The 26,288-nt window shown below is 44.1% G+C and overlaps 1 protein-coding gene across 2 annotated transcripts in view; it reads left to right on the forward strand.

Annotated features, from left to right (window-relative positions):
- Positions 1–26,288, forward strand: part of EFL1 (elongation factor like GTPase 1) — a 488,390-nt gene that overhangs the window by 156,307 nt on the left and 305,795 nt on the right. The gene's annotated exons all lie outside the window — the stretch shown is intronic.

Consider the following 26,288-nt stretch of genomic DNA (forward strand, 5'->3'; position numbering starts at 1 on the left):
GCGGGGAACCAGGATAATGAATACAATGATAATACCCAGGTGTACTCCACATAGTGCAGTGCTCAGTGTCCGCGGATCAATGTGAAGGAAGAATGCACACAGCAATGTCCAACACCAGAAGTAACAGTGGTGTCCCCCTACAGGGACAATGTAAGGGAAGTACTTGTGATCATTAAGAGACCAGCCAAGTATGGAGGCTTATACTCCAAGAGGGAAAAATAGACATATTGGCTCTCTTGAAATGGAACTTTCCTGCAAGTACCCACCTAGGTAGCGATCCTATACATCTGTGTCTGACCCCCTTAACAAGCAACTTGACCAGGAACAAATGTCAAACCCTGCTCAGTGTTGACCGGAGTCTACCACCCAGATACTGTACTAAACTGATGAGAGAAAATAAGCCCCAAAATGGCTGCCTGTAGAGGATATTCTGTCATGGCATATATCTCCGGCGCTGTTCCAAGGCCTCGTTAAAGGGTTAGACATTGACTTCTTGAATTCTTTTGTTCTGTGAGAGAGCAAATTTGGATTAAAAGCACCGAGAAGTTATAGAAAAAGGCTATTGCCCATAGTGATGTCACGGAATGGGAAATAACCAAGTGATGTCATGGCTGTTAGGTCGGAACCACAATGATGTCATAGCACTTGCAGTATAAGAAATACATCCTCATACATGGATTATGCATATTCTGCTGAGGTTGGGGAAAAAACTGCTCCTCAGCTGCACTTTGTTTAAAAAAAAACAAAACAAGCCTTGTGTTAAGTTCCCCTCCCTGGGTCCAGCGTTCAGTCTTTACCGCTGCTCCTGGTGTATGTTATTGTGTGCAGTGCTGGCGTCTTGTTGACCGTACAGCAGGCGATATCGGAGCTCCGGGGCCTCGCCTCAGTTGGCGGCACGAGCCGCTGTGCTCACTGGATGGCCACAATTATAGACACCGGTGCTGGTCCCGGGGAGGGTGAGTAAAATAAGGTGCAACCAGTGGAAAGCAGATTTCTGAAAACTGGAAGATCCCTTTACAGCTCCATTATCTATGCCGATTTCTGCTCAAAATGAAAAATTCAGTTGCTACGCATCTCAAGTGAAAGACCCAAATCTGCAATTCTTCTGGGCCTACGTCCCCTAGAAGGTGGTGTGCTGGGTTTGGACAATGGTTTTGTGCTATTGGAGATTCCCTTTAGGGCGATTTTTCGGTCCCCAGATACCATTTATCCTGTCAGCAGAAATATTTGGACCAATATAAAAGATTTGAATCAGCCGATAAAGGAGCGTTTAGTCGGATATTGACAGATTAGGATTTTAAGGCTCTGTTCCCACATTGAAGCCATGGTATGCATTTTACTCTTCCCTATCTCAATGACACTGCACCGTTTTTGCCGCAATATAGCGGCACAAAAACGCATGGATTGTATGAATGCGACCTAAGATTATATAAACACATCCGTAAGGCCACATTCACACTTTGAGTATTTGGAGAGTTTTTTACCTCAGTATCTGTAAGCCAAAACCAGGAGAGGAACAATCAGAGGAAAAGTATAATAGAAACACGTCACCATTTCTTTAGTTATCACCCTCTTCTGGTTTTGGCTTATAAATACTGAGGTAAAAAAAACTCACCAAATACTGAATATGTGAACGTGGCCTTAGCATTTTACCATCCGTGAGGAACCATTTTTTTTCTCAGGTGTCAGCCTAGTTGCATCCGTGTGGCATCCATTTTTTTTTTTTTTCAATGAAGAGGTGTGTTTTGTCCCAAGACAATAAAAAGACCCTGGAAGATCAACTGCAGCCCGGACTTCCTCTTCATGTTCAGTCCGTACGTAGGTGGGGACACAAACGCCAGCGCTGACCGGGCAGCAAGGTCACGTCTCACAAGACTGCACGAGAGCCCGGGGACAGTGAGTGCCGACACTGCAGCACGGCGTTGGCACGGGAGGGGAGTACAGGTTTTTTTTAATTTTATCATGGCCATGCGTGGAGTGTGAGTAGGGGTTTTCTTTGTAGTGGACAACCCCTTTAAATGCGTGTATGTGCATGTAGTGTGTGTGTACTACTATACTCACCTACCGCCGCTCTCGCCGGGGTCCAGTGCCATTCTTCTGCTCTTCTCAGTGACATCACCGCTATTGCGACTATCTGACACTATGCATACACAATTAGTAAAAATCTTAATGACAGGGCTTCTGTAATTTATTGTCTTACAGTACAATCCATTGGACAGAAAAATTGTAATTGTGGACAGCCCCTTTAACCCCTTAATGACCGCCAATACGTCTTTTAACTGACCTGAGATATAAGAGAATAGCCTCCCCATACAGATGACAATCCAGCATCTGTCGGTTGTACACTATAGCTGACAACTTGCTGTACCAGCCACGATCAGTATTTGCACCATCTAAATCTGTTTAACCCCTTAGATGCTGCTGTCAATAGTGACTACATCATTATAAATGGTTAACAGAGTGTGGGGGCTTCTTCTTTGTCACAATTGGCGCCCTCAGATCATGATTTTGTTGACCTGATGTTTGCCATGGCAATTCATGACCAAATAGCGGCCTTAGAGTCTGACGGCTGTAGTAATCTGTTTAGAAGTTAGCAACATTTAGGTGGTAAAAATACACATTTTCATTTCTGTCATACCACTTTGCTTTAATTCCTGTAAAGCACCTGAAGGGTTAATAAACTACCTGACAGCAGTTTTCAATATGTTTAGGGGTGCTGTTTTTAAAATGGTATCACGTTTGTGGGTTTCCCAATATATGGGACCCCTAAAGTCCCTTCAAACATGGATAAGTCCCTAAAAAAATAAATTTTGTAAATTTCTTTGAAAAAATGAAAAATTGCTGCTACATTTTTAAACCTCCTAAAATGCTAACAAAATAAAATAACATTTTACAAATGGTGCTGATGTAAAGCAGACATTTGGGAAATGTTATTTATTAATGGTTTGCTGTTGTATGACTATCTGGATTAAAGGGATAATCATTCAAATTTAGAAAATTGCTAATTTTTTAACATTTTTCTCAAATTTTTGATATTTTTTATAAATAAACACAAACAATGTTGAACAAAATTTACCATTATCATAAAGTATAATGTGTCACAAAAAAACAATCTCAAAATCACTGGGATTTGTTGAAGCGTTGCAGAGTTATTACCACATAAAGTGACACTGGTCAGATTTCAAAAATTTGGCTCGGTCACTAAGGGGTTAAAATGCCTTCAGACTGCTGCATAGATGTTTTCTGGTGATAGTTTTCTGGCTTGTAATGGCCAGCGCTGGGTTAAAATATTAAAATTGGATGTTACTCCCTGAATCCGGCGCTACTTCTTTCCCACTGCTACGAGGTCTTTATTTAATGGCGGCTGCAGTGACGTCATGACCCACAACACTGATTGGCAGCTTTCTGTGTACACCGTGCATAGGCAGAAAGCTGCCAATCAGTGTGGGGACAGGGTTATACAGAACTAATGAATAAGGAAGACTACGTAGCAGCAGGTTTACTAGTCCTTTATTGATAACTCCCTGCTGATAAATGTGATTATTTTGTTTAATCAAAACTACAGCAAGCAGCCCAGAAAGTGACACATCGCTGGAATCAGGGTCTTTCTCTCTACATTATGCTGCTCTCCGGATACATAGCAATAACCTGAGATTCCTTCACAAGCCATGAGCTGGATAAAATCATGTAGTGAAGCAGGAGACGACACTGTCGTCCTTCATTTATAGAATGGGCTGTATGAATGCCAGGAGAAGATGGCCACATTATCATTTCATAAGCCGATGTGTTGTGAAATGCCAATGTCACGGTCTATTTGTATAATCTGTGACATAGCCTGTTCATAATGATCCGGTGTTTGTTATTTCTGTCTATATTTTGTTATATTATTTTGCGTTAATTTTTTTTTTCTTGTAGAATTCAATTGTGCGGAAGATAATAACAATGTAGCAGTATTGTTTGTGCTATTAAGGCTATTGGAAATCAGCTAGAAAACATCGGGGCTGGTGCTGAACAAGCAGTAAAAGCACGAATGATTTCTGTACGTAGCAGATGATGTCTATGAGGGAGATAGCCCTGCGCAGCTCTGCCCGCGGCCTCTTGTGCGGAGGGCCGTCCGTTAGCGCCGGCTTCATGGACCTTGATAATGAACCTCTTTCTTGGCCTTTACAAGGGAAACTATAAACTTGCTTTTAATGCGGTCGCTTGTCTGGACAGGGTGGAAGTAGCACGTTATAAAGGAGAGCTGATGGGTGCGAGTTCTGTTTCTTCTGCAGACACAGGCAATAGATCTACATTTAAGGACACCTCTGTTCCTGGGCTTTACAGTAGGACATTTGGATTTTCTCAATCGATTGTGTCATTTTTAGGGATGATGTAGATTTCATTACGATTTTTCTCCCCAGGCCTCTTTGTCTGGACTGTTATTGCTTAGGGGGAAGTCTTCCCTGATTGTCTTAAACTTTTCCTTTAGGGCCACATGGGCGTTTGTGATAGTGGAAAATATGTCTGAGATTATTCTCTCCCACGGTAAGAGAAGCCCTAAGGGGATGACCAGTCGCAAAACCCTTCAAAATCCACTAATCATAATGTCTCCTAATTATGATCATTAAGCCAAGTACTGTTATTAAGGAGTGAACTCTGTCTTGCCCCTGAAAACCATCAAAACCATCTGCAGCTGCCATTGACTGGGTAACGGGCGGCTTCAACCAGCAAAATCTTTCACTGTGTGATTAAAACTCCATGTGATTTTATTTTAATAGTTGAACTTTCACTTTTCCAGAAAATTGTCCTTCTGTTTATTGAAGAGCATCACGGTATGTAATTTTTGTTTTCCATGCCGTTTTTAAGACGACCTTTCCCGTACCCGACATGGGTGGACATACCAGTGGTATAACCTGTGCAGCCACATCGGGGCTGAAGAGTATGGGGGTCTGCTACCATCTCCTAAGAAGGTGGGATTGTGCAGTATGATGAGCTTCTAGACTGCAATGGGCCCACTTATTGTACTTGCACAGGGTCCCTCTTATATCTGTGTCTGCCTCTGCCCTGACCCTTGGATGATAACAAAAACATTAATCATAATAGAATGGATTTTAATTTTACCAGCATCTACAGCCTTAAACAAATAGATATTTAAGGTTATGTTCATACTTGCATCACTTATTCAAGTGTATGAAAAGTGGATCCCCTACCATTCATCCGCATTGCACCTGATTTTTATTAATACATTTCCATTCTTAACATATGAAACTGTATTTGATGATGTACATTTTAAGCCATTGATGTATAAAAACAGGTGTCAAATGGATGTAAAAAAAATGAGCACCCCCCCCCCCCCCACAGCAGGGGTGGGAAACCTCGGTCCCAAGAGCCAATGTCCCCATCCCAGGCCCCTGGGCAGACTCCCGGGGTCCATAGTGCTGGGGGCGAGAGCCCAGTTTTGCCAACCAGTGGCCCCTTAATTCCCCCTGCTCCACTCTGTGTCATCTGTGCGCTCCAATTCAAGTCTCCTGTGTGATGTACAGTAGAGACCAAAAGTTGGGACACACCTTGTCATTTAAAGATTTTTATGTATTTTCATGACTATGAAAATTGTACATTCACACTGAAGACATCAAAACTATGAATTAACACATGTGGAATTATATACTTACCAAAAAAGTGTGAAACTGAAATTATGTCTTATATTCTAGGTTCTTCAAAGTAGCCACCTTTTGCTTTGATGACTGCTTTGCACACTCTTGGCATTCTCTTGATGAGCTTCAAGAGGTAGTCACGAGGAATGGTCTTTCAACAATCTTGAAGGAGTTCCCAGAGATGCTTAGCACTTGTTGGCCCTTTTGCCTTCACTCTGCTGCCCAGCTTACCCCAAACCATCGCGATTAGGTTCAGGTCTGGTGACTGTGGAGGCCAGGTCATCTGGCGTAGCACCCCATCACTCTCCTTCATGGTCAAATAGCCCTTACACAGCCTGGAGGTGTGTTTGGGGTCATTGTCCTGTTGAAGAATAAATGATCCAACTAAACGCAAACCGGATGGAATAGCATGCCGCTGCAAGATGATGTGGTAGCCATGCTGGTTCAGTATGCCTTCAATTTTGAATAAATCCCCAACAGTGTCACGAGCAAAGCACCCCCACACCATCACACCTCCTCCTCCATGCTTCACGGTGGGAACCAGGCATGTAGAGTCCATCTGTTCACCTTTTCTGCGTCGCACAAAGACACGGTGGTTGGAACCAAAGATCTCAAATTTGGACTCATCAGACCAAAGCACAGATTTCCACTGGTCTAATGTCCATTCCTTGTGTTCTTTAGCCCAAACAAGTCTCTTCTGCTTGTTGCCTGTCCTTAGCAGTGGTTTCCTAGCAGCTTTTTTACCATGAAGGCCTGCTGCACAAAGTCTCCTCTTAACAGTTGTTGTAGAGATGTGTCTGCTGCTAGAACTCTGTGTGGCATTGACCTGGTCTCTAATCTGAGCTGCTGTTAACCTGCGATTTCTGAGGCTGGTGACTCGGATAAACTTATACTCAGAAGCAGAGGTGACTCTTGGTCTTCCTTTCCTGGGGCGGTCCTCATGTGAGCCAGTTTCTTTGTAGCACTTGATGGTTTTTGCCACTGCTCTTGGGGACACCTTCAAAGTTTTTCCAATTTTTCAGACTGACTGACCTTCATTTCTTAAAGTAATGATAGCCACTTGTTTTTCTTTACTTAGCTGCTTTTTTTCTTGCCATAATACAAATTCTAACAATCTATCCACCAGACTTCTACACAACACAACTGATGGTCCCAACCCCATTTATAAGGCAAGAAATCCCACTTATCAAACCTGACAGGGCACACCTGTGAAGTGAATACCATTCCCGGTGACTACCTCTTGAAGCTCATCAAGAGAATGCCAAGAGTGTGCAAAGCAGTCATCAAAGCAAAAGGTGGCTACTTTGAAGAACCTAGAATATAAGACATAATTTCAGTTGTTTCACACTTTTTTAAGTATATAATTCCACATGTGTTAATTCATAGTTTTGATGCCTTCAGTGTGAATGTACAATTTCCATAGTCATGAAAATACAGAAAAATCTTTAAATGAGGTGTGTCCAAACTTTTGCTCTGTACTGTATATGCTCCAGTCCATGTGACTCTTATGTGATGTATACAACAGTCTTGGTGTCTCCTATGTGATGTATACAGCAGACCTCCCACTTCATCAGTTCTGTAAATGTTATGTGAGCAGTGATGAATTTTCCACTGCGAGGAGACCTCAAGTGAAATATGCATCTGTGTTCGTTACAACTTATTCTTATTTCTGTGATAAGTTTTTTACATCACATCACAAAGAGTCGCCTCCGCTCCAAACTGACACAAACCTCTAAAAGCAGATGCAAGTAGCAACATCATCCATACCACCGAACATCACAGCCGCACCAAAGAGAAGCAGCGCCAGCTGTCACTTTAGGGGTGGGCTATTTAGTTGTTGGATGAAATATAGCAGGATAACTTTCAAGTTGATGATTTTGTGTTGTCCCTGAATGGTGATATAACTATCCAAATGGGCCTTGGCAGAAAAAAGGTTCCCCACCCCTGGCCTACACTTACTGCATGTCCTGGTAAAATACCGACACTGATTTGAAAACCATAATACTTTACAACATAGGATTATACTTGTCCGTATATAAAGTATACATAAAAAGTCCAAAGCATACTTTTAAGAAAAAAAATAGTTTTGGTCTTGTCTATTTCTTCGATTGCATATCCTTGAACTACATTTAGTTCTACCCATGCCATTGCTGTTGATCGTGACGATGCTTACTTATAGGGTGAGTGTTGTCATAGGGACGCAGACGTGGAGGATTTGCTGCCTTTAGGATGTTGAAGTAAATAGTTTTTTTTTTCTATAGTGTTTTCTTTATCAGCCTTCCTAGTATTTCACAATAAAATGGCTAAATATTTGCAAAAATTAATCGAGGCTCACGTAAAAAATCAGGAACCAAAGCCACTGACTGGTATTTATCATCCATTTAGCAGTTTTCTTAAACTGGAGACCGAGGTGAAAATGCTTTTAATATTTGTAATTGGCCTTGAACTTTTACACTTCACCAAAAAATTTTTTTTTCTGTACATCTAAAAATTGCTTTAAATTATTTTTTTTCAGCTGATTGCAGATTGTATGTTATTAGGATGAGATTTACAATGTCAAATCCTCCTTTTGTGATGGTCCTATAGATCATAAAGGAATGGCATAATCCTTGTGCTCAATAGCAATATGAGGGACAGAAATAGGTTGGTATTTTGTGGCGACCAGAGCCCCGTGGGCTTCCTACCTGCAGGTCCTCTTGTGACTTAGTATGTCCTGCACCACATCGTCTCTATGGCATGGCACCCATGACGTCCCTGGAGGCTTTCTAATCAGAGGGGTCTCTGGGGATGGTCGCTGGTAGTACAAGGTTAGCAGTTCTCTGATCCGGCAGCCGTGGACTAATGCCTTTTCTGTGGAAGCATTTTTATCAACTGTAATCTTGAACAATATGTTATCACTATATAAAAAAAAAAACTCTCTGCTCGCTTGATGCTTGTGCCTATGGCATGAGAGAACTGCGGCAAGTCATTGGCTGCAGCGGTCACACGGATGTGCGGCATGGCAGTGCTGACGGGATGTAATGAAAGATTAGCTGTTCATATTCCCTGCTATTAGGCTTTTTTAAATGGGATTCTCCCATGAAAATAAGTTATCACCTATCACAGTGGGAAAAGAGATTACTTATATATCAATGGTGGTCAAACAGTTAGCACCCCACTGACCAGCAGAGCTGGGGGTGCTTCTATCCTTGCTAGAATGGAGCAGCAGTGTTGCATGTATGACTGCCGTTCCTTGTATTCACAGATAATGTACCATCGGCCCAGCATGTGCGCTGCTACACCATTTTAACAAGAATAAGAGCACCCGTTCTGCTGATTGGTGGCGTCCTAACGGCCAGACCCCTGCGGATCTATAAACTGTCACCTTTCCTGTGGATGGCCTTTGCATATTTACTGCTAACCGAAGGGCTAAATTATAGAAAGGCAAAGTGACTTATTGAGCTATTACTTTTCTTGTTCACACGTCGCCCTCATTCCACTATATGATATTTTACTTAGTCATCGACAGAGCCAATCCCAATGCACACAATCCTCTTTTCTTTATGCTTTCCACTCTTTTTCATATCTGTAGTCTTACCAACAATTTATTTATATTACTCACTTATATAGCACCATTCATTCCACAGCTCTTTACAGACATTATCTTCACTGCCTACATTAGGACTCTCAATCTATATTCCCTATCAGTATGTCTTTGGAATGTGGGAAGAATCCAGAGAAACCCGGAGGTAACGCAAACACAGGGAGAACATTCAGGCTATGTGCACACGTTGTGGATTTTGATGCGTTTCTGGCCGCACAGATTCGCATCAAATTCGCAGTGTAGTGCACAGCCAATGTTAGTCTATGTGAAATTGACATTTATTGTGCACATGCTGCAGAAAAAAATGCACGGAATCGTCGCTTTTTTCCGCAGCATGTCAGTTCTTTTGGTGGATCTGCAGTGTTTCTGCGCCCTTTGACTTCCATTGTGTCAGGCACATCCGCAGCAAAACCGCAGGTGTAAAAAAGATCTGCGGTTTTGCTACGGATGAAACGCTGCAGATCGGGAGGAGGAAGTGTGTGTGGAGCTATGTGCGTGTATGTGTGTGTATGTGTGTGTGTGTGTGTGTGTGCCGGTGTCTGGGTGAATCTGTGTCTGTGTGCGGGTCTGTGTAGGCAGCCATTGTCTGATGGGACTACTGCTCCCATCCGGCAATGAGTGCTCTCAGTGACAGCATTGCCGATGAACGGGTAGTAGTCCCATCAGATAATGGCTGTGTTCAGTAGTAAAAAAAACCCCAAACAGAACATACTACATATAACATACAGTACATACACATAACATACATAACATACAGTACATACTTACCAAACACCTAGTCCCCGAAGCCCTTGATTCTCCTGTAATAAGAATAACATAATAAAGCAAGCTATACTTACATTTCTGCCGTAGTCCAGTTAATAACGAGTGTCCGACGATCCCCAGTGTAGAACAGTGACGTCGGGCGATGTCAGCGCCCTACAGGGGCCCCGCGATGAACTGGCAGTGGGAGTAATCTTCCGCCATGTATATCCCTCGGCCGCGTCCAGGAGAGAGGTCACTTAAGTTCATTCTCTCGCTGGCAACGCTCTGTGAGAAAATTCCCACGCAGCATTGCCGTAAAGCGAGAGAATGAACTCCGGTAACCTCTTCAGAGATGCACTGCAGGAGCCATTATCTCCTATCAGTGCATGGTGGGAGGCCCTGTAGAGCAGTTACATCACCCAATGTCGCTGTTCTATAGGGGAGATCGTCATGGGACACTCGCGATTAAATGGACTGCGTCAGACAGGGAGTATACGGTTGGTTTTGCAGGTGTTCGATGGCTTCGGGGATTTAGGAATGGGTGTAAGTATGGTGAAATTAATAATACTAAAATACGTTTTTCTCGCTGTCTTTTTTTTTTTTTTTTAACTCTTTCACTACTATAGAATTAGTAATGGATAGGTGTCTTATTGACGCCTCTCCATTACTAACCGGGCTTAATGTCACCATACAATACAAAGTTGACATTAACCCCTTATTACCCCATATGCAACCACTACAGGGCAGTGGGAAGAGAGAGGCTAAGTGCTGGAATTGGCGCATCTTACAGATGTGCCATTTCTGGGGAGGCTGGGAGCTGGTATTTGTAACCAGAGGGGTGCCAATATCCATGGCCCATCTCTAGACTATAAATATCAGCCTGCAGCTGTCTGCATAGCCTTTCTGGCTATTAATTATAGGGGGACCCCATGCCATTTTTTTTTGGGGGGGAGGGGGTCTCCCTATTTTAATAGCCAGTAAAGGCTAAATATACAGCTGTTGGCTGATAGTCATAGCCTGGGAAGGTCCATGGTTACTAACCCCTTCCCAGGCTATAAACATCTGCTCCCGGCCATTTTTGTGTACTATTTTATTATGTTTATTACTAAACACCGGGCTTGGTATTATCTATCTCTATCTATCTGTCTATCTATCTATCTATCTATCTATCGATCTATTTATAGATAGATTGATAGATAGAGCTATAGATAGATAGAGCTATAGATAGATAGAGCTATAGATAGATAGAGCTATAGATAGATAGAGCTATAGATAGATCTATCTATTATCTATCTGTGTGTGTAAACATTATTTGTCAATGGAGTATGTAAATGAAGAAGTTGGCAAGAAATGACATAATTCTTTTTTTTTGTTCAATAATAGATCTTTATTTAGCTTTCAAAAACGCATACAAATCTGCATGAAAAAAACGCATGAAAATCCGCATCAAACCGCACCTGCTTTTTCTGTCAAGAGAGGAAGAATCTGAAAATTACAAAGGCAAATCTGCACATACCCTCAAACTCCTGCAGATGTTGTCCTTGGTGGGATTTGAACCCAGGACTCTAGTGCTGCAACTCTGCAGTGCTAAGCACTGAGCCACCGTGCTGCCCAGCCCTGCAAAAATGTAGTGCTAACCACTGAGCCACCCTCCACTCCAGCCTTGGAAATCTGCAGTGCTAACCACTGAGCCACCGTGCCCATTTATTATACGTTTATACCGTACAGTTAATTTTTATTCTTTAGATGATTATAGAACTGCTTTGGAAAACTGTAAAGTAACTGAATTTTCAGATGCTAAAGGAGGTTGGGTTTTATTAGAAAGGTTGTCCAAGATTGGAAAACATGGCCTTTTTCTTCCAGAAACAGCGCCACACCTGTCCATGGGCTGTATCTGGCATAGCTGCGGTGTTCATTCACGTGACCTGCCGTGCGGCAGTAGCAAACAACCTAGAGGCGGGCGGAGTGGGGTTTTTGGATCCATGAGTTTCTGATCCTAGACAAAGTCCAAAATTCTAGCACCTAATATTGGAAGTGAGTTTAGTTGTAGGTTCCTATAAGACTTATTCTCTACGCTGCAAAATCATCCGTAAATGAGCGTTGTCAGGTGTGAAACCTGCGGATATCTCTGCAGAATATATGGACATGCTGGAGCGCTCCAAACCCACAGCGCCGGTGAATTTGTGCTGCTGTTCTTCTCTGCGAGTGGGTGAATGAGAATTTCCATGTGCAAATCTGCGTTTTGGCTCGGTGGGAACATACCCTTACATTCATCATATTTGATGTGATACGAGAAGTCCACAATGACATTCTTGCTTTAGTCTGAGCCTGACGCTTGCTTTGTTATGGTAAGTTACCACAGTGAATACCTGCTGAACATTTAGGCCGGTTATGTTATTTTTAATTTTTCTATGACCGATCAATCATTTTTACTTCTAGCAACTAACTACAAAGCGTCTAGAAATGTTTTTTCTGCTGCTTTTTTTCCACAAACTTTTAATTTCTTTTCTGATAGTTAAGAAAAGAAATGATAAAAGCGATGGAGAAAAGTCCATTATTTTGTGCGGTCTACCGGCTGCTGCCTGTCATTATCTGGTAAACACGGAGTCATTTCTTCTGAAAGGTGAATGTATTACTTATAAAAACACTTTGTGTCAGTGACAGGGGAGAAGTATTCCTTGTCCCAGGGAGTCAGTGGGTCCCAGCGCAGGGCTTCTCCGTACAGTCAAGACTGGTGTGCTGTAGAATATCTAAGCTTCTCCATATTGACCACCCTGTTTCATTATGCAACAATTCAAATTACCGTATCTTGAGGGGGTAAATAACATTTATTTGCCAGATTTTCTTTTGTAGTGTCATGACAGATTGTAATACAGATTTCGGAAAGTAAACTTGAAAGTAAAGGTTCCCATACGCATCAGAGCAATGTTGGGCATTACCTCCCATCCTTTTTTGTGTTCTCAGCCAACTTATGTTTATTGAGCCTCTCAAATCTCCCCTGACCAGAAAATAGAGCATGTAAAAGTGTACCTGTCATTTGCACTATCTTTAGGCTAAGTTCACACTAGGCATTTTTCCTTGATTTTTTTCTGCAGCAAAACCTGCACTCTTGGCAGAAAAGAAGCAGCGTCAGAAATGCATGTTTTGGTGTGGGGTTTCAGGATCCTAAAGTTCAGCTTTGCTTCCACCACAGAGACATGAACACATGTCACCAATAAAAGACATATGTTAAAGGGAACCTGTCACCCCCAAAATCGAAGGTGAGCTAAGCCCACTGGCTTCAGGGGCTTATCTACAGCATTCTGTAATGCTGTAGATCAGCCACCGATGTAACCTAAAAGATGAGAAAAAGAGGTTAGATTATATTCACCTAGGGGCGATCCCGCTGCGGTCCGGTCCAGTGGATGTCGCGGTCCGGCGCCTCCTATCTTCATCAGATGATGTCCTCTTCTTGTCTTCACACTGCAGCTCTGGCGCAGGCGTACTTTGTCTGCCCTGTTGAGGGCAGAGCAAAGTACTGCAGTGTGCAGGCGCCGGGCCTCTCTGACCTTACCCGGCGCCTGCGCACTGCAATACTTTGCTCTGCCATCAACAGGGCAGACAAAATACGCCTGCGCAGGAGCCACAGCGTGAAGACGAGAGGAGGACTTGTCCGTAAGAAGGTGGGAGGCCCCGGACCGCAGCGGGAACTCCCCTGGGTGAGTATAATCTAACCTCTTTTTCCAGGACGTCCCTCCTGACAGCACCCTGGAGGACGTCCTTCTCCTCCTTGCAGGGACAGGAAACACACAAGAGTTCAAATATCTGGTTCCACCCACCTATCCTCAGTGTTTTTTCCTGTCCCTGCACCGAGGGACACACGTAGAGAAGCAGCAAGCTTACCGAGCTCAGGGGGATCGGGCGGGCATCCAATCCTTCCCCCTGTCAAGTAGCTCAGGGTTGAAACTCCCCGGTGGGGAGTCCCTCTACCCCAGAGGCCCGGAGCGGGACGAGGCTCCGGGATTGAACCGCTCCTCCTGGAGGGGGGCTCTCGGTTCAGGACGCGGCGGCGATCCAGGCCGACACCGATCCGGCAGAGCGCGCAGTCAGAGAGACGCTGCAGCGGCTGGTACTTCCGGGTCTGGGGAGCCGCGTCACTTCCGGTCGTGTCAGAGCCAGCGAAACGTCACTTCCGGTGGCGTTCTATGAGCGGGGAGAGCAGACGCTCCACCAGGAGAACGCCGACAGAGCGGTCGCTACGGTACTAGCGTCCAGCACCTGCAAAGGGGGTCATATCGTCTGCTCCAAGTCCGGCTATGGAAGAAAGAAACGACGAGGAGGGGGTAAGTCTGCCCAGGGCAGTACACCCCTTTTCCCATGAGATCCCTCGCTCCCACTAGCCTATTACTCCCTATCTTATGTTGTTTAGGATAAGGGAAACCCCGCTGCTTCCCCGGTCACGGCTAAAATGTCTGGGAAGGTCACGGTGAAGAGCAACAGATGTCCTGTATGCCATACTAAACTACCAGACTCCCATGGCAAGACCCTCTGTGCCACCTGCTCGTCTAAAGTCATGAAGGACGAGCAGTCATCGCTGTTTTCCGAGATGAGATCCCTTATACGGGAAGAGGTGCAGGCTTCTATCTCCAGCCTTTCGCATTCTCGGTCTGCCAGTCCCATAGCCGGCCACAAGCATGCCAGGAAGGAGGAAGCTTATGGGGAGCCAGAGTATTCTTCCGATGAACAGTCCGGCAGGGACTCGCCATCAGAGGAGGAGGGAGAAATTCCCGTAGAAAACCAGGAGCGTGCCAGGAAGTATCTCTTCCATTCTGAAGAGACAGATGAACTTGTCCAGGCGGTTAGGAACACGATGCAGATTGAAGAAACTGCTAAGCCACAGTCCAGACAGGACTTGATGTTCAGGGGACTGGTGGCACGAAACCCGACTGTATTTCCCATTAGTGATCACATCAAGGCTATGATCCTTGTGGAATGGAAGGAAGCTGAACGCAGACTAGTGTTATCTCGTGACCTTAAAAGTCGCCTACCGTTCGATCCCGAGGAAGTCAAGCTATGGGAAGAGACCCCTAAGATTGATGTTCCCGTCGCGAAAGTCACAAAAAAGACTGCTATACCCTTCGAACACTCCTCTAGTCTTCGTGATCCTATGGATAGGAAGGCTGACATCCTTCTTAAAAGGGCTTGGGAAGCTTCCGCAGCCCTGATTGCAACTAACATAGCGGCCACTTCGGTGGCCAGATCTATGTATCTATGGATGGAGCAGTTGGAAGAGCAATTATCCAATAAGACCCCCAGATCAGATATTTTGCAGTCTATTCCTATAATGAAATCTGCAATGGCTTTCTTATCAGATATGACAGCCGAATCTGTTAGATTTTCAGCCCGTAATAGCTCTCTATCTAACGCGGCTAGGAGGGCAGTGTGGCTAAGGTCATGGTCAGGTGACAATGCATCTAAATCCAAACTCTGCTCTATTCCATTTTCGGGACAGAGGGTGTTTGGACCTGCTTTGGATTCTATCCTTGAGTCAGCCTCTGATAAAAAGAAAGGATTTCCGGAGGGACCTAAACGTTCCCAGCCCTTTCGGAGAGGTTTCTTCTCCAGAAAGCAGTTTGATCCTAAAAGTCAGGGTCGGTCCAGCAGAGGATCCTACAGAGGCTCCCGTGGACAGGGTAATAGGAACAGAGGTTCTTTCTTTAGCCCAGCCTATAAAAATAAATCACTATGACGCCACTTGCATCGGGGGGAGGCTTCGGAGGTTCGCAGGAAATTGGGCTCAGATTACTCGAAATCAGTGGGTTCTCAGTACTGTTTCCGAAGGTTACAGCATAGAACTTTACTCTCCTCCCCCAGAAAGGTACATAACGCTTACAATAGTCTTGGCAGATTCGGCTATACTAAAGGACTTACAAGACATGCTCAGGACAGAGGTAATAATTCCTGTCCCTCAGTCAGAGTTGGAGAAAGGTCACTACTCTTCCCTATTCACTATCACACGGGCTTTGGGCGACTCCCGCACAATAATAAACTTAAAGCCTTTGAATCACTGGGTGAGATACAAAAGGTTCCGCATGGAATCCATTCGTTCAGCAATTCCGCTGATAAATCAAAACGCGGTCATGTGTACTATCAATCTAAAGAGGGCCTACTACCAGGTCCCAATACATCCTCTATCTCAGAACCTACTGAGGTTTGCAGTAGCCCTGCCATCCCGGACCTGCCACTATCAATTTCAGGGCCTTCCCTTCGGTCTGGCTTATGCTCCTCGTATTTTTACCAAACTTGTATCAGAGATGGTGGCCTTCCTAAGGAAGCAGGGCATCATAATAATTCCGTACCTGGACGATTTCCTTCTCGTGGCAGACTCCGTAGAACTCCTGGAAGATCACAGAGAGCGGACTATCGCGCTGATGGAGCATCTCGGATGGATACTAAACTGGCAGAAATCCGATATTCTACCAGAACAAAGGAAAACCTTCCTGGGTGTGCGCCTGGACTCCAGACGCAGAATATCTTCACTTTCCGAAGTCAAGAGAAGGATAATTCAGACTCGAGTCCGGTATCTACTGGATCACTGAGTTACCATAAGGATGGCCATGAAGGTTTTAGGCCTAATGACAGCCTGTATACCATGCGTCAGGTGGGCGCAGTCACATTCAAGACATCTACAAAAACAGATCTTGTCCGATTGGGATCGCCGTCAATCCTCCCTAGAGGCTCCATTGAGGCTGTCGGGTATAACACGAAGATCTCTCTTCTGGTGGACACGATCGGAGAACCTAAAGGTGGGAGTTCTGTGGATCACCTCCCCTTACGTAGTTATTACTGCGGACGCCAGTGCATGGGGCTGGGGAGCTCATCTACAAGGCAGAATCTTGCAAGGCAAGTGGCCAGAAAGCATAAGAAACAGATCATCCAACTTCAGAGAACTCTACGCCGTATGGCAAGCATTGAGACACAGTCAGCTCATGCTCTCAGATCGCCACGTAAGAATCTTCTCCGACAACGTAACAGTCTCATTCCTGAACCATCAAGGGGGACCAAGATATCAACCACTGCAGGATCTATCAGAGATGATCTTCAGATGGTCAGAAGAAACTGTACTATCCATAACGGCTATCCATCTAGAAGGATCCCAGAACGTGATAGCGGATTACTTAAGCAGACAGAACTTGGGTCCATCAGAGTGGGAATTGGAGCAGAGCATCTTCCAAGGGTTTTGTCACAGATGGGGAACTCCCAACATCGACCTATTCGCAAACAGGAGGAATGCAAAGACCCCAAGATTCTTCTCACTGAACCCCTTGGATCTACCAGAAGGGGTAGATGCTCTGAGTCAACAATGGGATCAACCTCTGTCATATGCATTTCCTCCTCTGGCATTAATTCCAGCTGTGCTTCGAAAGATCAAGGAAGACCAGGCAACTGTCATCCTAATAGTAACACATTGGCCAAGAAGGAGCTGGTTTCCAGTGCTGGGGACGTTAGCAATCGGCAATCCAGTCGAATTGCCCATCAGGGGAAGAGTCATTCACCAGGGTCCAGTATATCATCCAGACCCAAGCAAACTCCGTCTTTCAGCCTGGATCCTGAAAGGGATGTCCTGAGGCCTATCAGACCAGGTCATATCTACTATCCAGGGTAGTAGGAAACCTGTTACCTCAGCCATTTACCAAAAAATCTGGAAATGTTTTTGTCTAGAAGGTGGCAGGTCTTTAGTCGTGTCAGGCTCTCCGGACAACCCTGGTATCTTAGACTTTCTACAGAAAGGGTTTGATTTGGGTCTTCGTCCCAGCACATTAAAAGTCCAGGTGTCCGCGCTAAGCTCATTCCTGGACTATCCTTTGGCATCTCACCCATGGATAATAAGGTTTATTCGGGCCACTCAGAGAATGCGTCCCTCCATTAGACAGCTTTCCTCTTCTTGGGACCTTAACTTGGTTCTTAGGGCACTTTGTAAGGGTGTATATGCTTCGAGGGATAACATGCCTATTTCTATTCTCACTCGTAAGATGGCTTTCTTAGTGGCGATCACTACGGCCAAGAGGGTTGGAGAGAAGAGGGTTGGAGAGATTCAGGCTCTATGTATCAGAGATCCTTATCTACAGATTAGGGAAGACTGCATAATTCTGAAATTGGATCCAGCCTTTATTCCGAAGGTAGCCTCTATTAAAAATAGAAATCAGGAAATTCTACTCCCTTCATTTTGTAACAACCCTGCTAACGAGAAAGAAAGGGCCCTCCATTCTCTGCACGTTAGACAGGGGGTTTTGGATTATCTAAAAGCTACAGACTCTTGGCGTACAGATCCGAACCTTTTTATTTTGTTCGGAGGAAAGAATAAGGGTAAGAAGGCCTCTAAGGCCTCAATTGCTCGTTGGATCACAAATATGATCTCAGACGCTTATCAGTCAGAAGGTATGTCTCCTCCTGTAGGCTTAAAAGCCCATTCTACCTGTGGGGTTTCTGCCTCTTGGGCGGAGCGTGCAGGAGCTTCTGTAGAACAGATCTGTAAGGCCAAGGCTGACACTTTTTGTAAACATTATAAGCTAGATGTAACGTCTGGGCAGCACACGGCTTTTGGGAGGAAGGTCCTCCAAGCGGTAATCCCACCCTGAGGAGGTCCTTTGGTATTCTCCAGGGTGCTGTCAGGAGGGACGTCCTGGAAAATAGGTATTCATCATACCGGTAATTGTTTCCAGGAGTCCATACTGACAGCACCTGTAGTTCCCTCCCTTGTATGAAATAAACTCAGGTATATTCAGATTTGTGCCTATATACTGTTTGTAATATGATTATGTCATTAAAATGTTTTATTTGCATTATTTCAGGTTTTGGTTCTTGTTACAACACTGAGGATAGGTGGGTGGAACCGGATATTTGAACTCGCGTGTGTTTCCTGTCCCTGCCAGGAGGAGAAGGACGTCCTCCAGGGTGCTGTCAGTATGGACTCCTGGAAACATAATTACCGGTATGACTAATACCTATTTTCTCATCTTTTAGGATACATGGGGGCTTATCTACAGCATGCCATTCCAGAATGCTGTAGATAAGCCCCTAATGCTGGTGGGCTTAGCTCACCTTCGATTTTGGGGGTGACAGGTTCCCTTTAATGAAAAAATACAAATACAAGTGTAACAGCTGAGGGAGGTGAATTGGTCTGGAATAATTTACATAAGACACTGGCAGTGCATTGAGTTTGTAGGACACCATTTAACTTTCACACTTTGGTCAGCCATTGATTTGCTTAGGCATTGTGCAATCTCACACCTTGGTCAGCCACAGACATTGTTCGATCTCATACCCTGGTCAGCCAATGTTTAATTTGTACACATCACTAATTTAATTCAGCTGTACTAATTAAAACTGCCATCTCAAGTGATCAAGACAAGATGGTAAGCCTGGAAAAGTAACAAAAATAAATTGGTTTTCATATACTGCTGTATTTGCTTTATTTCATTATCCATTGCTCTCAGTGGGAGAAAAACCCTGAGCATTTCACTTCTTTCAATATTTTTTTCAATGTCCAAAAAACCATGCATAGCACACAATGCTGATGACAAAACGTTTTGCTTGTGCTTGAGATTTCTGAAATCTCATAGGCTTTGCTGGTACTGTAAAAAGCAGCTGAAAATTAGGGAAAAAAGCAACAAAAACGTCCTGTGTAAACTTGGCTTTATGGAATAAATGGTTGTGTGTGTATATACAGTTATATGAAAAAGTTTCGGCACCCCTATTAATCTTAAGCTTAATGTTTTATAAAAATTGGTTTTTTTTTGCAACAGCTATTTCAGTTTCATATATCTAATAACTGTTGGACATAGTAATGTTTCTGCCTTGAAATGAGGTTTATTGTACTAACAGAAAATGTGCAATCTGCATTCAAACAAAATTTGACAGGTGCATAAGTATGGGCACCCCACCAGAAAAGTGACATTAATATTTAGTAGATCCTCCTTTTGCAAAAATAACAGCCTCTAGTCACTTCCTGTTGCTTTTAATGAGTTCCTGGATCCTGGATGAAGGTATTTTTGACCATTCCTCTTTACAAAACAATTCCAGTTCAGTTAGGTTTGATGGTCGCCGAGCATGGACAGCCCTCTTCAAATGATCCCACAGATGTTCAATGATATTCAGGTCTGTGGACTGGGATAGCCATTCCAGAACAGTGTAATTGTTCCTCTGCATGAATGCCTGAGTAGATTTGGAGCGGTGTTTTGGATCATTGTCTTGCTGAAAGATCCATCCCCTGCGTAACTTCAACTTTGTCACTGATTCATGAACGTTGTCAAGAATCTGCTGATACTGAGAGGAATCCATGCGTCCCTCAACTTTAACAAGATTCCCGGTGCCGGCATTGGCCACACAGCCCCAAAGCATGATGGAACCTCCACCAAATTTTACTGTGGGTAGCAAGTGTTTTTCTTGGAATGCTGTGTTTTTTTGGCCGCCATGCATAACGCCTTTTTGTATGACCAAACAACTCAATCTTGGTTTCATCAGTCCACAGGACCTTCTTCCAAAAATAAATTGGCTTCTTGGCTTCTCCAAATGTGCTTTTGCATACCTCAGCCGACTCTGTTTGTGGCTTGCTTGCAGAAACTGCTTCTTTCGCATCACTCTCCCATACAGCTTCTCCTTTTGCAAAGTGCGTTGTATAGTTGACCGATGCACAGTGACACTATCTGCAGCAAGTTGATGCTGCAGTTCTCTGGAGGTGATCTGAGGATTGTCCTTGACTGATCTCACCATTCTTCTTCTCTGCCTTTCTGATGTTTTTCTTGGCCTGCCACTTCTGGCCTTAACAAGAACTGTACCTGTGTTCTTCCATTTCCTTACTATGTTCCTCACAGTGGAAATTGACAGGTTAAATCTCTGAGACAGCTTTTTGTATCCTTCCCCTGAACAACTATGTTAAATAATCTTTGTTTTCAGATCATTAGACAGTTGTTTTGAGGAGCCCATGATGCCACTCTTCAGAGGAGATTCAAACAGGAGAACAACTTGCAAGTGGCCACTTTAAGTAGCTTTTCTCATGATTGCATAGACCTGGCTATGAAGTTCAAAGCTCAATGAGGTTAGAAAACCAAAAAAAGTGCTTTAGTAAGTCAGTAAAAAGTAGGTAGGAGTATTTAAAACAAGAAAATGATAAGGGTGCCCATACTTATGCACCTGTCAAATTTTGTTTGAATGCAGATTGCACATTTTCTGTTAGTACAATAAACCTCATTTCAAGGCAGAAACATTACTGTGTCCAACAGTTATTAGATATATGAAACTGAAATAGCTGTTGCAAAAAAAAACAATTTTTATAAAACATTAAGCTTAAGATTAATAGGGGTGCCCAAACTTTTTCATATAACTGTATGAGGAATAACACTGTATATGGCTGTTATATGATATATAACAAGCATTTTTAACCAGTTTTCCCCCTATTTTTCAGTTATTTCAGAGCTATAGGTTGGATACCACCTCTAATATTTTTTATACACCGTACACATAGATATGAGTGGACATTATACAGCGTACTGAGCTGTGTGACTGTCCCCAAATACTTCAAGCAATGAGCCACCTTAACCCCTTAGTGACGGAGCCAAATTTTTTAAATCTGACCAGTGTTACTTTATGTGGTAATAACTCTGGAACACTTCAACAAATCCCACTGATTGAGATTGTTTTTTTGTGACACATTATACTTAATGGTAATGATAAATTTAGGTCGATATGTTTTGTGTCTAGTTATAAAAAATATAAAAAATTTGAGAATGTTAAAAAATTAGCAATTTTCAAACTTTGAATGATTATCCCTTTAATCCAGATAGTCATACCACAGAAAAACATTAATAAATAACATTTCCCACATGTCGGCTTTACAACAGCACCATTTGTAAAATGTTATTTTATTTTGTTAGCATTTTAGGAGGTTTAATAATGTAGCAGCAATTTTTCATTTTTTCATGGAAATTTACAAAATTTTATTTTTTTAGGGACCTATCCATGTTTGAAATGACTTTAGAGGTCCTATATATTGGGAAAGCCCCAAAAGTTATACCATTTTAAAAACAGCACCCCCTGACATATTGAAAACTGCAGTCAGGTCGTTTATTAACCCTTCAGGTTATTTTCAGGAATTAATGCAAAGTGGCATGACAGAAATGAAAATGTGTATTTTTACCACCTAAATGCCCCTAACTTCTGAACAGGTTGTTACAACAGCCTTCAGACTCTGAGGCTGCTTTTTGGTCATGAATTGCCATGGCAAACATCAAGACAACACAATCATGATCTCAGGGCACCAATTAGGATAAAGAGGAAGCTCCCAAACTCTGTTAACCATTTATATGATGCAGTCACTATTGACAGCAGCATCTAAGGGGTTAAACAGATTTTGAAGGTGCAAACACTGATCATGGCTGACACAGCAAGTTGTCAGCTATAGTGTACAGCCGACAGCTGCTGGATTGTCACCTGTATGGGGAGGCTATTCTCTTATATCTCAGGTCAGTTAAAAGGCGTATTGGCTGTCATTAAGGGGTTAAACCTGGTGTTACTCTGCAATTCTTCATACATACAGTATTTTGCCATTAACCCTTTCTTCTCCTTTTTCTTTGCTCTTGAGCAGAGGTAATGGTCTGTCCTCGCACAGTGACCATCTCAGTATTATCCCTCAGTGAAGCCCTAGTCGGCTGGATTCCCCCTTCATTACTGCACTGGGCCATTGATTTGCTGTAGCTTCAGTATTAGGGCTCATACTCAGTTGCGTGAAATACGGCCGAGTCTTGCATGGTAACACCTGGCTCTGCCGCCGGCACTCCAGAGCTGAGCGTGCGGCCGCATAGCAATACATGGAGCCACACGCTCTGCTCCGAAGTGCCGGCGGCAGAGCCGGGTGTTACCATGCAAGACTCGGCCGTATTTCACGCAAGTAAGTATGAGCCCTAAGAGAGGGATTAAAACTGTAGATGATAATCTCCTCGATAAATGGGAATTTCTACACACAATTCTGGCGCAGTCAGACGGCCGTATTACTTGTGCGAAGATCTCATCTCATTCCTCGGATCGGCCGGCGGCTCTTCTGACCGGAGCGTGACCGCATGTATTTCTGTGCAGCAGTCACTCTCCGGTCAGGAAAGCCGATGGCCGGTCAGAGGATTGAGATGAGATCTTCGCACAAGTAATACGGCCGTCTCACTCGGCCCTTATGCTCCTTGGAGGGAAAGCTTGTTGTCCTCCCGAATCTCAAAGGTTTTAGCACAATGGCTGCCTTTTGCTAACTTTTGTAATTCTCTCCTTCCAATTATTACTGATAAATTATGGCCTTCTGGTAGGATGGTATTTTATAAAGGCGTATTGCGCCACCCCTCCCCCGTTGTTGTGCGCGCCCCATTAGCGCAGCCTATACCTTTGATCCGCTTTGCCAATTAACTTGTGCCCTGTGCTCCCCGTAATTTATGTTTAGCTTAATAAGTTCAGGAGGAGAACGCGTCACTTTGGCCTGAACACTCCGCTCTCTTTATTAAAACTTCTTCTCCCTTCGTCCTTTTTCGTTCTGTTTCTGTTAATGTGTTTTTTTAGTTTATGGCACCCTGGAAAAATGATCATGTTGTGTGTTGTGTATGTCGTGCAAAGCGCCTTATAGGGTCTATTTAATGGCTATAAAAATGGATGTTTAATATCCATGTGTTTCTACTTCATCTGTTTTACTAGGTGTTTGCAGTTCTCTTCCGTGCCCTGACAGTGCTGCACACTGCCTCTTTATTTCTGCCTCGGCCTCAGCTTTTATGTCACCATTTATTTTCCTTTTTTATGTTTTTCCTACACAACCCCCTATTTAATCTGCTAGCATGTAGCATTTTAACTGGATTGGGGCCATTCAGTTTGTATAAAAATGAGAGCGCTTCAGCGTGTTTTACCTTTCCCTGAGTGTTTTGACATGCAGGGTTCCTCGCACGCTCCAGCCTTTTTTATTATGCAGAAATAAAAGCCCTTTTTTATTATTATTTTAACTTGTATACACTATTTACCGTCATCCCTCTGGTACCATGAATGGGTCATTGTTAGGATCCGGCTTTTTAACTTGCTTTGTTCAGAGGTTTATTATTTTTTAAATCTTGCAATGTTGACTTGACAAGTCTGGTTCGGATACATCAGAGCTGATATTGTGGGAAAGCTTTCTGTGATAAACAAGTCCTTTCTTATTTTTGTCTGTCTTTTTGACTGTAAATAGCTTATGCATTGGGATATTGACATAAATGTGCGCATTTTAATTACAAATCTCATTGAAATCAAACTTCGGTTGTACATGTAATTTTTCAGGTGTTCGGCTTGTGTACGGCCCATACAGGACAATCTTATTTTTGGAGCAGCCTATAAATAATCTGGTCTACTGGTCACATCAGTCTCTCATCTAATAGGTTTCCAATCTGTTTTTCAATGTTATCCTACTGGAAATAGATCCCATTAAGGTTAGGTGTTTTCCTGAAAAAGATCTTTAGGGTTTATTCACACTAGTGATGAGCGAACGTGCTCAGATAGCGTGTTAGCCGCAACACTGTTTGTTAGGCAATCCTGACATGTCTTTTGGCTGTCAAACAGCACCAAATCATGCAGCCGTGGGGACTCGGACATAATATACGAGCACGACAAAGGCACTCTGATAACACCCAAGCATGCTCACGCAACAGCGGAGCGCGCTCACACAACAGCAGAGCGCGCTCACACAACAGCCGAGCGTGCCCACACAACAGCCGAGCGTGCCCACACAACAGCCGAGCGTGCTCACACAACAGCCGAGCGTGCCCACACAACAGCCGAGCGGGCCCACGCAACAGAGGAGCGCGCCCACGCAACAGCGGAGCGCGCCCACGCAACAGCGGAGCGCGCCCACGCAACAGCGGAGCGCGCCCACGCAACAGCGGAGCGCGCCCACGCAACAGCGGAGCGCGCCCACGCAACAGCGGAGCGCGCCCACGCAACAGCGGAGCGCGCCCACGCAACAGCTGAGCGCGCCCACGCAACAGCTGAGCGCGCCCACGCAACAGCTGAGCGCGCCCACGCAACAGCTGAGCGCGCCCACGCAACAGCTGAGCGCGCCCACGCAACAGCTGAGCGCGCCCACGCAACAGCCGAGCATGCCCAAACAGCGGAGCGCGCTCACACAACAGCGGAGCGCGCTCACACAACAGCGGAGCGCGCTCACACAACAGCGGAGCGCGCTCACACAACAGCGGAGCGCGCTCACACAACAGCGGAGCGCGCTCACACAACAGCGGAGCGCGCTCACACAACAGCGGAGCGCGCTCACACAACAGCGGAGCACGCTCACACAATAGCGGAGCATTCTCTCATTACACGTTCACTCATCACTTGTTCACATCTGTCTGGATTTGCAATCTCAGGTGTAGTCGCTGTGATTTTTACTAATGATCATCTACACCGTATAAAAATCTGCAGCAGAAGCTGTCATAAATTGGGGATTTTTATCAGATTTCACCATGATCTGCAGTGGAAAAGCAGTTTTTTTAACGTTTTTTTCAAACTCCTGTTAACAAATTTTTTTTATATCTTTAGCTCCCATCATGGGGCTTTCTACATGCAGAAACCGGTGCAGGCCACAACAGCCAAACGGCTCTACAATGAAGAAATCTGATGTACGCTCTTAAATGAAATCTGTGCCGGCTCATAGCTGCTGTAGGTTTCCTTTCTGGTTCATAGACAGCCTATGAGGCTCAGCAAACTTCTAAAGAGGAGTCCTAATAATGGTAATGGTTCAACACATGGCACATGAAACCCCAGGCTGGCTGAATATTCCTAGTGTATTCGTTGGGCTCCATTCGCCCTGTAGAGGCGACCTTTTGTCCTCTGTTGGGCAGGTATACACCGGTAGAGCTTTTCCATGGTATTGAATGACACGTTGGACTGGCTATTTCCTGCAAAGGTGTAATGTAAAGTTGCATACCGCTTGCCTTCCATTGAAGTGTTTCCTGGTATTTAATGTATAAGCGGAGCTCTGACAACCGGACGTCCCTGTTCACATAAGTGTCTATCACATGATCAGGGCAGATTTATATTCAGTAGTTTCCTATAGAAAAAAAATGCAAGCACAGCTCTTGGTGACCATGAAAACCAAAGTTTCCATTGTTTTGATAAACTGCAGTATTCTAAAGGGAATCTGTCATGAACTTTTTGCTACTCCATCTGAGAGCAGCATGATGTATGTACAGAGACCCTGATTCCAGCAATGTATCACCTACTTGGCTGCTTCTTGTAGTTTTGAGAAAATCACTTTGCCTGCTGCAGATTTGCCAAACATTTCTCTGAATGCT

The sequence above is a fragment of the Ranitomeya imitator genome, chromosome 4, assembly GCF_032444005.1.
Source record: "Ranitomeya imitator isolate aRanImi1 chromosome 4, aRanImi1.pri, whole genome shotgun sequence".
NCBI lineage: Eukaryota > Metazoa > Chordata > Amphibia > Anura > Dendrobatidae > Ranitomeya > Ranitomeya imitator.